At 40.5% G+C, this 12350-nt stretch overlaps 1 protein-coding gene across 2 annotated transcripts in view; it reads right to left on the reverse strand.

Annotated features, from left to right (window-relative positions):
* Positions 1-11892, reverse strand: part of MDM1 (Mdm1 nuclear protein) — a 185650-nt gene extending 173758 nt beyond the window's left edge. Inside the window, exons 1-2 of one of the 2 annotated variants that reach the window (XM_034643850.1) lie at positions 11675-11892; positions 8674-8849 (exon numbers count right to left, since the gene is read on the reverse strand). The gene's annotated coding sequence lies outside the window, so the exon portion shown is untranslated. The remainder of the gene's footprint in view (positions 1-8673; positions 8850-11674) is intronic. The other variant, XM_011223779.3, reaches the window with a different exon arrangement.
* Between the last annotated feature and the right edge of the window lie 458 nt (positions 11893-12350).

Genomic DNA, 12350 nt, shown 5'->3' on the forward strand with positions numbered 1-12350 from the left:
GGAGAGAGAGAGAGAGAGAGAGAGACAAGTATATGGGGTCATATGCAGCAAAAGCAAAGGCAAAATCAAAAGCAAAACACTTCTGCTGGGAGACATCCACAACTCAGAAGACACACAACTCCAAAAACAGAAAGTGAAAAAACAATACCCTGTAAAGCCCTCAGTAAAATTACAAATCACAACCAAAACAAATGCTCAATTGGAATTGCATTAAATGCATAGCTCATCTTTAGTATAATAGGTAATTTATTAATTATTTACTATATGCTGGGCACTGGGCTGAGTGTTCTAAACAGATCATTTTATTTAATCAGCTCATTTTATTCAACTCTCATCCTTGACACAGAAGTTAACAAATATTATTACTCTCATTTCACAAACAAGAAAGCCATGCCTCAGGGGCTCCTGGGTGGTGCAATCGGTTGAACCTATGACTCTTGGTTCGCCTCAGGTCGTGATCTCCAGCTCATGGGATCAGCCCTGCCTCAGGCTCTGCACTCAGCTTGGAGTCTGCTCAAGCTTCTCTCCCCCTGCCCCTCCTGCTCATGTGCTCTCCCTCTCTCAAATAAATAAATAAATCTAAAAAAAAAAAAAAAAAAAAAAGGAAGGAAGGAAGAAAGCAAGCAAGCAAGCCATGACTTAGAGGAGGGAAGTAACTGTCCTGAGATGACCCAGGAAAGAACTGGACCTGAGTGGTCAGACCTCAGGCCCCTCGCCACAGGACACTATGCAGAAACATGGACTGTACTGCATATTCAGGTGTTATTGTTTCTATCCTTCAAGAATAGTCCAGAAAGGTTTTTTTTTCAAGTATGAATTCACATATTTTGTTCGTTTCTAGGTGTTTTACAGTGTATTTGTTTTTAATTCTAGTTAGTTGACAGTTCAATATTGGTTTCAGGAGTAGAGTTCAGTGGTTCATCATTTACATACAACACCTAGTGCTCATCACAAGAGCCCTCCCTAATACCCATCATCCCCCACTTCCCTCCATCAACCCTCAGTTTGTTCTCCATCATTAAGAATCCCTCATGATTTGTTTCCTTCTCTCTCTTTCCCCCTCCCATATGTTCATCTGTTTTGTTTCTTAAATTTCACATGAGTGTAATCATATGGTACTTGTCTTTCTCTGACTCATTTCGCTTAGCATGATACACTCTAGTTCCATCAACATTGTTGCAAATGGCAAGGTCTGATTCTTTTTGATGGCCTTATATATATACACACCACATCTTCTTTATCCATTTATCAGTCAGTAGACATTTGTGCTCTTTCCATAATTTGGCTATTGTTGATAATGCTGCTATAAACATTGGGGTGAATGTGCCCCTTGGAATCAGCATTTTTGTATCCTTTGGGTAAATACCTAGTAGTGCAATTGCTGGATCATAGGGTAGCTCTATGTTTAACTTTTTGAGGAACCTCCGTACTGTTTTCCAGAGTGGCTGCACCAGTTTGCATTCCCACCAAAATGTTTTATAGTTTTTGATGTTACTGTGAATGAGAGTTTTCTTTCCATTACATATTCTAAATGGTTACTGTTGGTGATTGGGAGAGCTATTGATTTTCTTACGTCTTGTATCTGACTACTAAGTGGTCTTATTAGTTTTTCAGTTGATTCTCTTGGATATTCCAGGCTGTCAAGATGAGGTATATAAATAATGACAGCTTCCTCTCTTTCTTTCTCCTGACTACCTTATTTGCCAATTTTTGTGCATTTTTATGGCATAGGGAAAAGTTCATAATGTAATCCTGTGGTGAAAGGAAGTCCTTAATGCATTCCAGGCAACAGGAACTCTGTGTTTTGAGCACAAGGTTAAGAAATAGGTTGACCCATTCCCGAAATTAAGAGTAGTTTGACATGACTATAAGGTGGGGTGCAAATGAGGACAGCAAAATACAATAACTTGAAAGGGAAGACAGAGGATCCTATAGGATGACCAGCCATTAAAAGACCTTCAGCAAGGATGTGGCATGAAAAGCCTTATATTTTAGAAAAACTACCAAGTCAGCAGTGTGGGGAATACTGAAGAAAAGGAGACATGCAAGGAGACTATGACAATAATGCATGCAAGGAAGGAACCACCTGTGGAGTAATAGGAAAGGGTGTGAATCTGTGAGAATCATGTCCCTACTCATTCAGTTGCCTTCCAGCTGTGATCTTTTTTTTTAAAGATTTATTTATTTATTATAGAGAGAGTACATGAGCGCGTGCACGCACACGAGCAGAGGGGAGGGACAGAGGGAGAGAGAATCTCAAGCAGACTCGCCACTGAGCATGGAGCCCACCAAGGGACTTAATCCCAAAACCCCCAAGACCACGACCTGAGCCACAACCAAGAGTTGGAGGCTTAACGGACTGAGCCACACAGGCACCCCAGCCTTCTAGTTGTGATCTTGAAACAGTTACTCCATCTCCCCAAGATTCAGTTCTTCTAATCTGTAAAATTAGGATAATAGCACCAACCTGGCATGGCTGTGAAAGTTAAGCAAGAGAAGGTGCGTGACATGCACTAAAAAATGGTAGCTCTTTATTGTGGATCTACACAAGGGAGGTGAGAATGAAGCTGAGGTCACAGATTCAGAAAGTGGTATCCGTCAAAGTGCCATGTCAACGCTATCACTTCCTCTTCTGAGTTATCAGGGAAGATAAACTGTGATGTCTAAGTTATGGAGGAAGATAAAGCTGTGTGTGACACCCTTTCTGCCACACCCCAAGTTCCACCTCTCTGGTGCTCTTTGCTTTCTCTTCCCCCAGCCCACGCCTCACCTTTAAGACTGCTGTGGTGATTAGATTTGCATCATGACACAGCTGAACTACATGGCTCAAAAATTAGTGTACCAACTCAACAACAACAACAGAACAACCCAATAGAACATGGGCAAAGGACTTGAATAGACATTTCTCATTTCTGCAAAGGAGATATGCAGATAGCCTACAAGCACATGAAAATATGCTTATCTTTAGGGAAATGTAAATCAAACCACAATGAGATACCACTTTGTATCCATTAGGATGGTTATAATTTTAAAAAAAAGGAAAATAACAAATGTTGACAAAGATGTGGAGAAATTGGAGCTGTTTTCATTGCTGGTGGATTTGTAAAATCATTTAGCCAGTGTAAAAAACAATTTGGTATTGCCTTAAGAAGTTAAACATAGGGGCGCCTGGGTGGCACAGCGGTTAAGCATCTGCCTTCAGCCCAGGGCGTGATCCTGGCGTTATGGGATCGAGCCCCACATCAGGCTCTTCCGCTATGAGCCTGCTCCTTCCTCTCCCACTCCCCCTGCTTGTGTTCCCTCTCGCTGGCTGTCTCTATCTCTGTCAAATAAATAAATAAATAAATAATCTTAAAAAAAAAAAAAAGTTAAACATAGAATTAAACATAGAATTGCAGTAATTCTACTCCTCCGTATACTCAAAAGGATTGAAAACAGGTATTCAAACAAGCACAGGTAAACACATGGTGTGGTCTGAATGTTTGTATCTCCCCAGAATCACATGTTGGAATCCTAATGCCCAATGTTATGATGTTAGAAGGTGGAACCTTTGGAAAATGATTAAGTTATCAGGGTGGGGCCCTCATGAATGGGATTAGCGTTATAAAAGAGATCCACAGAGTTCCCTAGCCCCTTACACCACGTGAAGATACAAGAAGTCTTTGAGCCAGAAAAGGGCTTTCACCGAACCATGCTGACACCCTGATCCCAGACTTCAGCTTCCACAACTGAAAGCAATAAATTTCTGTATTTATAAGCTACCCAGTCAGTATATTGTTTAGCAGTTCAAAAGGACTATGACAACACAGGTTCACAGAAGCCCTATTTACAAGAGCTAAAAGGTTGCAACAGCCCAGTGTCTATTAATAATGATAAATAAAATGTGGTATACACGTATAATAGAATATTACTCAGCCATAAAAGGAAATGAGGTCCTGATCTATACTACAACATGGAAAACGTTATGCTATGTGAAAGAAGCCAGACACAAAAAATTATGTATTATATGATCCCATTTATAATAAATAACCAGAACAGGTAAATCCACAGTAGAGACAGAGCAAAGATTGGTAGTTACCAGAGACAGGGAGGAAAATTACTTAATAGGTATGGGGTTCCCTTTTGGGGTGATAAAAAATGTTACGGAACTAGGTAGAGGTGATGGTTGCACAATGTGGTGAATATAGTATATGCCCCTGAAATGTTCACTTTGAAATGGATAATTTCATGTTAATTTTACCTCAATAACATAAATAAGTGAAATTACATTTTCTAATTATTACAAAAGCCTCTTCATAGAAACTGAATGTGATTGGCTGTATAGACCCTTGACTCAAGTCACCAGTGAATGAAAAGTAGTTTGCGTTAAACCACGATGGGACCCAGGCATTAATGCCCAGGCATTCTCTCCTGTTTCACAACACGAGTAGCCCCAGTGAGAGCAGTGCCATCGCCTACCGATGCCATTACCTTTAACTAGTTGAAAACTGCATTGGGGCCCTCGTTTTTTCTCTCCATTGTCTTGTCTTCCCACAGTCCCCTCTGAACACTCCCAGCCATGGGCTAGTTCCAGGGGTCTTTGGGAGGCAATTTTTCTCCTTTTGAGTTGCTGAATTTTCTCTGACTGTGATGTCTTTAAAAGTCCTCACATGGGGATGTCTGGGTGGCTCAGTCGGTTAAGCATCTGCTTTCGGCTCATGTCATGATCCCAGGGTTCTGGGATGGAGCCTGACGTGGGGCTCTCTGCTCAGCAGGGGATCTGCTTCTCCCCCTTATTCTCCCTCTATGCTCTCTCTCTCTCAAATAAATAAAATCTTTAAAAGAAAAATTAAAGTCCTCACATACTGTTATATGAAATTATTATGTCTTATGTCTAGCCTATAAGCTCCATGAGGGCAGGAACCACTCTGTCTTGGTTCACCACTATGCCTAGCACATAGCACAACAAGGAAATTTCGCTGCCCATCCTGGCAGACCTGGGTTTCCTGGTGGCCGAGCATCACAGCACCTGAACAAAAAACTCAGATAGATAAATTGGTTCTCAGTTTTAACATTTTAACTTTATCTTTGTCCTGTGTGCATAGGAAAAGAGATTGAGTACAAACCAGCTAATGCTTCTCTAATATCACCCTTCTCCTTCCCAAATACCACCTTGGCCCCCTTACCAGCCAATAAAACAATAAAACACCTCTTCCACCTGCAGCTGCTCGTTCATCACCACCTGAAGGTAAAAATGCTAGGATATTAATTCAACATGGTTTGAAAAGTGAAATAACATCTCCCTGTTTCTTTCTACTCAGAATTCAAATTGTTTAATTTGTTGTATTAAAAAGAGACAAAGCATTAAACGCCCTCTCACTTCACTGTTTTTCTTTTATTCAAGGTGACTCACTTTTGTCCAGCTACTGACTTCCCAGGAAATGTTGCCAGTACTCGAAGCTGCAATTGGACTAGTTCATTACTACATCATCAAAGTCTTAATCTAGCTGTAAGGCTCAAAGAAAGACTCTACAGGTAATAATTACAGACAAGGGTTGTTCCAAAAGAAAAAGATGTTTTGACACTGTTAAGAATCACCATGTGTAGGTGCTTCCTGTGTCAAGCACAATACGTGGGAAGAAGACCAATTTACTCGTCAGTTTTGGGTTTGAATCTCAGCTCTTCCACTCACTGTATGAGCTTCAGCAAGTTATTAAACAGCTCTGAACATCAGCTTATTAACCTTAAAAAATGGAAATAACAGTTAATTCCTAGGGTTGTTATATGCATTAAATACATTATTGTATTTAAAGGTGACCTGATACATATTGGGCTCTCATCTAATAGCCACTATCATCATTCTATGCCAGACTCATCTTATTGGGATAAAATTTCGTTTATCTCATGTTTACGTACATACATGCACAAATACACAAGTGTCTCCTCACCTGATTTTCAGGCTTATCTAATGATAAAACTGTCAAAATAGAAAAGTAAAACAAACTGTTTAATGTACTACAGCCATGAAAACAGTTAAAAAAAAAACAAAACTCTTGGGGCGACTGGGTGGCTCAGTCGTTGAGTATCTGCCTTCGGCTCAGGGCGTGATCCTGGCGTTCTGAGATCAAGCCCCACATCAGGCTCCTCCGCTGGGAGCCTGCTTCTTCCTCTCCCACTCCCCCTGCTTGTGTTCCCTCTCTCGCTGGCTGTCTCTCTCTCTGTCAAATAAATAAATAAAAATCTTAAAAAAAAAAAAAACTCTTAATCCATATGAATTCTGTTAGGCCAGACAAGTCTGCACTAATTTTACCCATGTTTGCCAAATGTTACCCAATTTTTGAGGCTGCTTTCCTTGTCACAATCCATAATTTCCACAAATATACACCTATGTTTCCATACATACATAGATCCCAGTAAGAAACTAAACCAGATGTAATTTTTAAAAAAAGGGGGCATTGAGGAATATATTTTTCAAGTACTGTCTGATTCTTGGGAGGCTCAGAAATGATTTTCATAGTAAGATGAACTTAAATCAATTCCATAACTAGTTAGACAATGCCTACTACATTCAAGACACAGGAGAGATCCAAAGATAAATATGATACAGGCTGTGCCCTCAAGGAGCTTATAGTCTAGTTAAAACCTGATAATATCAGCCATATGACAGATCTCATTATTCTAACAAATCACTTCATCCCAGCTTGGCCTGTTCAGTGGATCTCACAGAAATAGTTCAGACAAAATCAGCTGGAAACAGTGCAGGTAATTTTCTAGATTCTTTGCGCAGATAATCTTGTTTTACAGAATAACAAAAAAAATAAAGGTTTCTGAATTATCTCTTGGGGCTGGCTCTTTTGTTTGTGTTCACCAGGTAGTAACTCAATTATCCTTTTCTATGTTGATAGCACCATTATATATGAGACCATAGCAGAGAAGCTTTGGCAAGATTATTTGCACAAGGAGGTATTTCCTTATATGTACCAAACACCATGATATTTAAACAACTCGAGGGAAATAAATTTTTACACCGTGCTAGATATTCTGTGCTAAGAATTCTTATGTGGTGCACTAGGTAAATTCCATGTAAAATAATTTTCCTTAAGAATCAGAATGTTCGTGATGACACCCTTCATGATTTGTTTTCATTGAAAAAGTTTCATCCAAAATTTGACCTTACAAACAATACCAGCACACTCTGAACCAGACACTTGCAAATCATTGTGGATCTCTGGTATGCTAAGCCCTCTAGGGAGGAGAAGGAATGGAACATCATTTCCTCTCCACCACTAGGTAACTATTAATAGTCCAGCATTCTAATGAAAACCCTCGTGACCTGGAAAAGTTAATGTGCCTTTCAGTGTCCTATTTATACAGAAGGAATAACTCAGGATCAAATCCAAGACGTATACACGTTTTTATACATACATACACACACACACACACACACACACACACACACACACACACACAGAGTTCATGGACTTATCCCATTCATTATGAAAGCCAGAAAGAATTACGCAGTCTATATTTCTTCTGGTTCAGGAGTTACACAGTCTAGGGGCCCCTGGGTGGTGCAGTCCTTAAGCGTCTGCCTTCGGCTCAGGGCGTGATCCTGGCATTCTGGGATCGAGCCCCACATCAGGCTCCTCTGCTGGGAGCCTGCTTCTTCCTCTCCCACTCCCCCTGCTTGTGTTCCCTCTCTCGCTGGCTGTCTCTCTCTGTCAAATAAATAAATAAAATCTTTTAAAAAAATGGAGTTACACAGTCTATATTTCTTTCATTTCTCACATTACATAGCCAATGACTCAGGACATTGCAAAATACTGAAGTTCTACTAGAAATGCCTTTAGGAAAATGATAGACCAAATTTTGGAGATAATTGCAACCCGCTAAAAATAAATAAATAAATTGATACTGTAAAATAAAAAATCACAGCATTCCTCCCCCTAAAAACTTGATGAAATTCAAGGGTTATGTCAAAAAGTGAAACCAGTAGAATGGAAAACGTAGTCTGAAATAAGTTTAAATATCAGTTATACAGACATTGTTCAACTTACGATTTTTTGACTTTATCACAGTGCGAAAGCAACATGCATTTAGTAGGAACTGTACTTTAAACTTTGAATTTTGATATTTTCCTGGGCAAGCGGTACGTGGTGCGACACGATCTCATGATGGCAGGCAGCAGCAGCAAGTGGTCACGCCCGGCCAGCTATGCCATCGCGAGGGTCAGCAACTGGTATGCTTGCAAGCCTTCCGTACCCGTATGACCATTCTGTGTTTCAGGACAGTATTTCATAAATTCCATGAGACATTCAACACTTTCTTATAAAATAGGCCTTGTGTGAGATGATTCTGCCCAACCATAGGCTAATGTAAGTGTTCTGAGCACACTTAAGGCAGGCTAACCTAAGCTGTGATGTGCGGTAGCTTAGATGGATCAAATGCCTTTTGGCTTAAGAGATTTTCAGCTAATGATGGGTTTATTGGGATGGAAGCCTGTCATAAGTGGAGGAAGATCTGTATATACTTACATTATTAAATTGACAACATAATTATTACTGGCAGAAATGTGTATCATGGTTTACAAGGCCCTTTTCTTTTTTAAGTGTCCACTTGGACTTCACTCCCTTTTAAGAAGACTCTCTCGGCTCTTCTTAGAACAGGTTAGGTGCCCTTTCATGTTCTTCTTACCTTACCACTTGTCAAGTAAGCCTGGCAAGAGTTCTGTAAGATGGATGTAGTTTTGGTTGCCGTTCTGCAGATAAGAAAATTGCTTTCAGAGAAATTGAGTGACTCATCTTTCCAAGATCACCAAGCAGAACCAGGAACCAAACTCCCATCAAATGATTCCAGCCCCCACACGTTAGCTGCAAGTCACAGGGGAAAGGTCATTCAATGGGCTTCTCTTCTACTTACTCTAAGACTGCATCTATTCAACATTCAATAGAGAGATGAGCAACTATCTGTTGACTTTGGGCAATAAGCATAGAGCATTTGGGTAATTATGATAAGAATGTACTGAACGCTAGTGCCAAGTACCAGGCGCTTGGTAACTGCTTAGTGCATTCTCCCATTTTGTTATTAAAACATCCTGTCGTATACAAATGATGATTATTCCCCTCCACCCATTTCCACACTTCACAGTTAAAGAAACTGAGGCTCAAGGAGGCTAAATAATTGTCCCAAAGTCACACCACTAGAACATAACAGAGCAGGCTCTCTATCCAGGTTTCTGACTCTGAGTCCACCTGCTTACCCACCACACCTATGACCCACTTCAAGCCCCTCCCCCAAACCTTTTCCTTAGATATTTATTTAAGAAGGGAAAGTGTAGGCTACAAGGTAAGGATTGCCCTGAATTATCTTAATAACCGTTGAAATCTTCCCTTTTTTAAACACATAGAGATATTTACTAAGAATTCTTTTCAGATTTGGGTTCAAATTCTGATCCAGCCACTTAGCAGATGGAATGACTGTGTTCACATTGCTGAACCTCCAAAACTCAGCTTTCCCCATTTGACAAAAAGAGCTGATAAGACTCAATCAGTAGGGTGGTTGCACCTAAAGTGAAATCATGTGTCAGAAACTTCCAATTATGGAACCTAGTAGACAGAAGTCACTAAATAAATATCAAACCCAACCCCTTCCCTTCCCCTGGGTTCTAGCTTTAAATAAAGATGTAAATCAAGCACACATTCCATTAGATAACAGAAAAATCTTCTTCCATTCATTAACTCAGCCATTCACCTCAGAATATTGTTGACCTTTCTTGACTCTCTCCAGTTAAGGAGATTTTAAGATGACAACTTCCTAAAGTTCTTTTTTTTTTTTTTAAATTCTATGTCTGGATGGCAATAGCCCCTTGAAATTTTTTTTTTCTCTTTGTTTGTACAAAGAATGAGTCAGCTTCTCCAAGGCTTGAGGAACATCATCAAAGTCAAATTTCAAGGAGGTATCTTGTTAAAACTGTAACCGCGAGAATGTCACATCAGAGAAAATACTCTGCTTTTGCTTAGTCCTCATTATTAGAGACAAAAGAGTCGTGTCGACTTTCAGGGTTAATCTGCTAAAGTCACTTGATGGTGGTTTTACAAAGCAAATGTGTGGTATTTAACTATCCCAAAGCCACCATTCTGTAGCCCTTAGGATTCCGAACAACGTGAGTTTCTCCTTTGAGGGCTCATGTATAATGAATTCATGTTACATTAAAGATTATTAACGATTGTGGACCTTTTTTATGTGTAAGATTGGTAGCTTTTAAAATATTGATGCATTTGTGCAAGTTGCTTGACTTGAATTTTACAGTAAACTCAGGAAAGAAAATGTCAAAGTTGAACTAATTTTAAATGAACTCTTTAAAAAAATACTTCTTAAAATGGGTAATATTTTGAGATGAATTAGTCTACACATCTCATCCTGGATCTCAAAGTATAAGTAGCTCAAGGGTACAAAATAGTAGGATTGAAATAGCAATGAAGACTTGCGGAAATGCCCCAAGACTTGTTTTTGTTCTAAGTGCAACCCATGTCTTTCTACTTTTTGCTTCTAATCATTCTTCCATATGTCAGCATATGGACATTTTCCATATGCTGACAAATAAGTCTAGTAGCCATTCACATGGCACCTGCTACTCTCTTCCCGTTGCCTTCATCCTTTCACCGTTCACCACGTCCAGCCGGCATTGCCATCAGGAGATGGCGCAGCTGATGCCATGGAGCTGATGTCAGGATGACAAGGCGACTTTGGTGTTACACTGAATAATTGGGAAGAATGTCTCTCTTCCTTTCTTGACTTACTCTCTCAAAGAGACATGACCAAGGCAGACATCTTTGGGCCCCAGAGATGGACAACATTATCAGTGCGGTGGCCCTTACAAGCTTTACTCAAAACCGTCCCATCCCCCTTTCCACAGGACTCAGACGTCAGGCCCTGGGGCAAGAGACAAGCTGACCGACAGCCCCAAATCTCTCCCGTCTAGCCGTCTAACGTCTAACGATTAAAGCTTTGTTTCTGGGTCTGGCTTGTGCCTGGCTGCCTTGCCTGTCAGAACAAGTCCTCACCAAAGAAGCCTTAGGACTATGTCATGGAGATGGCCTGGCATGCCATTTCCTCAGGTAAAGCCAAATTAGTCTGAACTTCAGAGATCACCTAGCTTGGGACTATAGGACTCTTGAACTTATTCCTACTTGCTTTAGTTATTTGATAAAAATAGGTTAAGCCTCATAACAAACCTTGGAAGAAGCTAATGTCCATTTTTATTTGGTTAAAGATAAAGGAAGGAAGGAAGGAAGGAAGGAAGGAAGGAGGGAAGGGGGAGGGAGGGAGCAATATAGGGAGGAGGGCGGGGAGGGAGGAAGAGCTGTACCTTTCCCTGAGTGAATGTTTGGTAGAAATGTTCCATCTCTGTAACCACTATGCCTAAATCACTCTTACAATTTCAAATATTTTGTCCATTTTCCTTAGAAATAGTAACAGCTAGAATTGATATCACATTTTGCAAAGCCTTTCCATATACATTCTTTCATTCAGTTTTTGAGTATTCTGTAAAATAGATAGTACTGTGATCTCCATTTTCCAGAAGAAAAAATTAAGCAGTCCCTCACACCCAACCTCACTGCCCCCGCTTTCACTACTAAACTTTACTAACTGCTCAAGCTACACTGAAAACAGCATTTCCTTGAGGAAGCCTTACCTGACATCCTTGGCATCTGTTCCAGTACAGCAAAGTACCAGCACAAGAAGGAGCTTGGGATGGCCAGAACCTACCAGACATCACCTCAAGCCTTGAGTTGTCCCATTCATTCCCCCAAGGCCATATTTATAAGAGTATTTTCCATGTGTGGCAGGATGTGAAAAAGGCTAAGAGGCACTGCCATGGAATCACAGCTAAGAGCATAGGTTTTGCACTTAGTAGCTCTGTGACTTTGGGCAGTTATCTAACCCCTCTGGGTGTTAGTTTCCTCATCTGGAAAATGGAGATAGCAACAGTGAGTACGTAGAGAGCACTTACTACCATGGGGGTTGTCCCATTTGCTTTTCACAATAGAATAGGGTAGGCGAATCATACAGAGAGGAGGCTGAGGCCCAGAAATGTGAGAGTCACACCGATATCAAGTTGCTTGAACTTACCATGGACAGTATAAGAGCAGTGATTCAAACCCACACCCATATTCATAATCAATCCATGACCCTGGGATCATAACTGAACCTTCCCCACAGACTTGCTATAGGACTAAATCTGATCGTCTATGTGTAAATGATGTTCTTCTTTTCTCGGAATCATAACTGAAGACCGAAACCACCCCGCACTCCTGCCGCTGCTCTGCAGCCTTTACTGAGAGACACCATTGAGAGGTAACTGGAGTTCC

The sequence above is a fragment of the Ailuropoda melanoleuca genome, chromosome 15, assembly GCF_002007445.2.
Source record: "Ailuropoda melanoleuca isolate Jingjing chromosome 15, ASM200744v2, whole genome shotgun sequence".
NCBI lineage: Eukaryota > Metazoa > Chordata > Mammalia > Carnivora > Ursidae > Ailuropoda > Ailuropoda melanoleuca.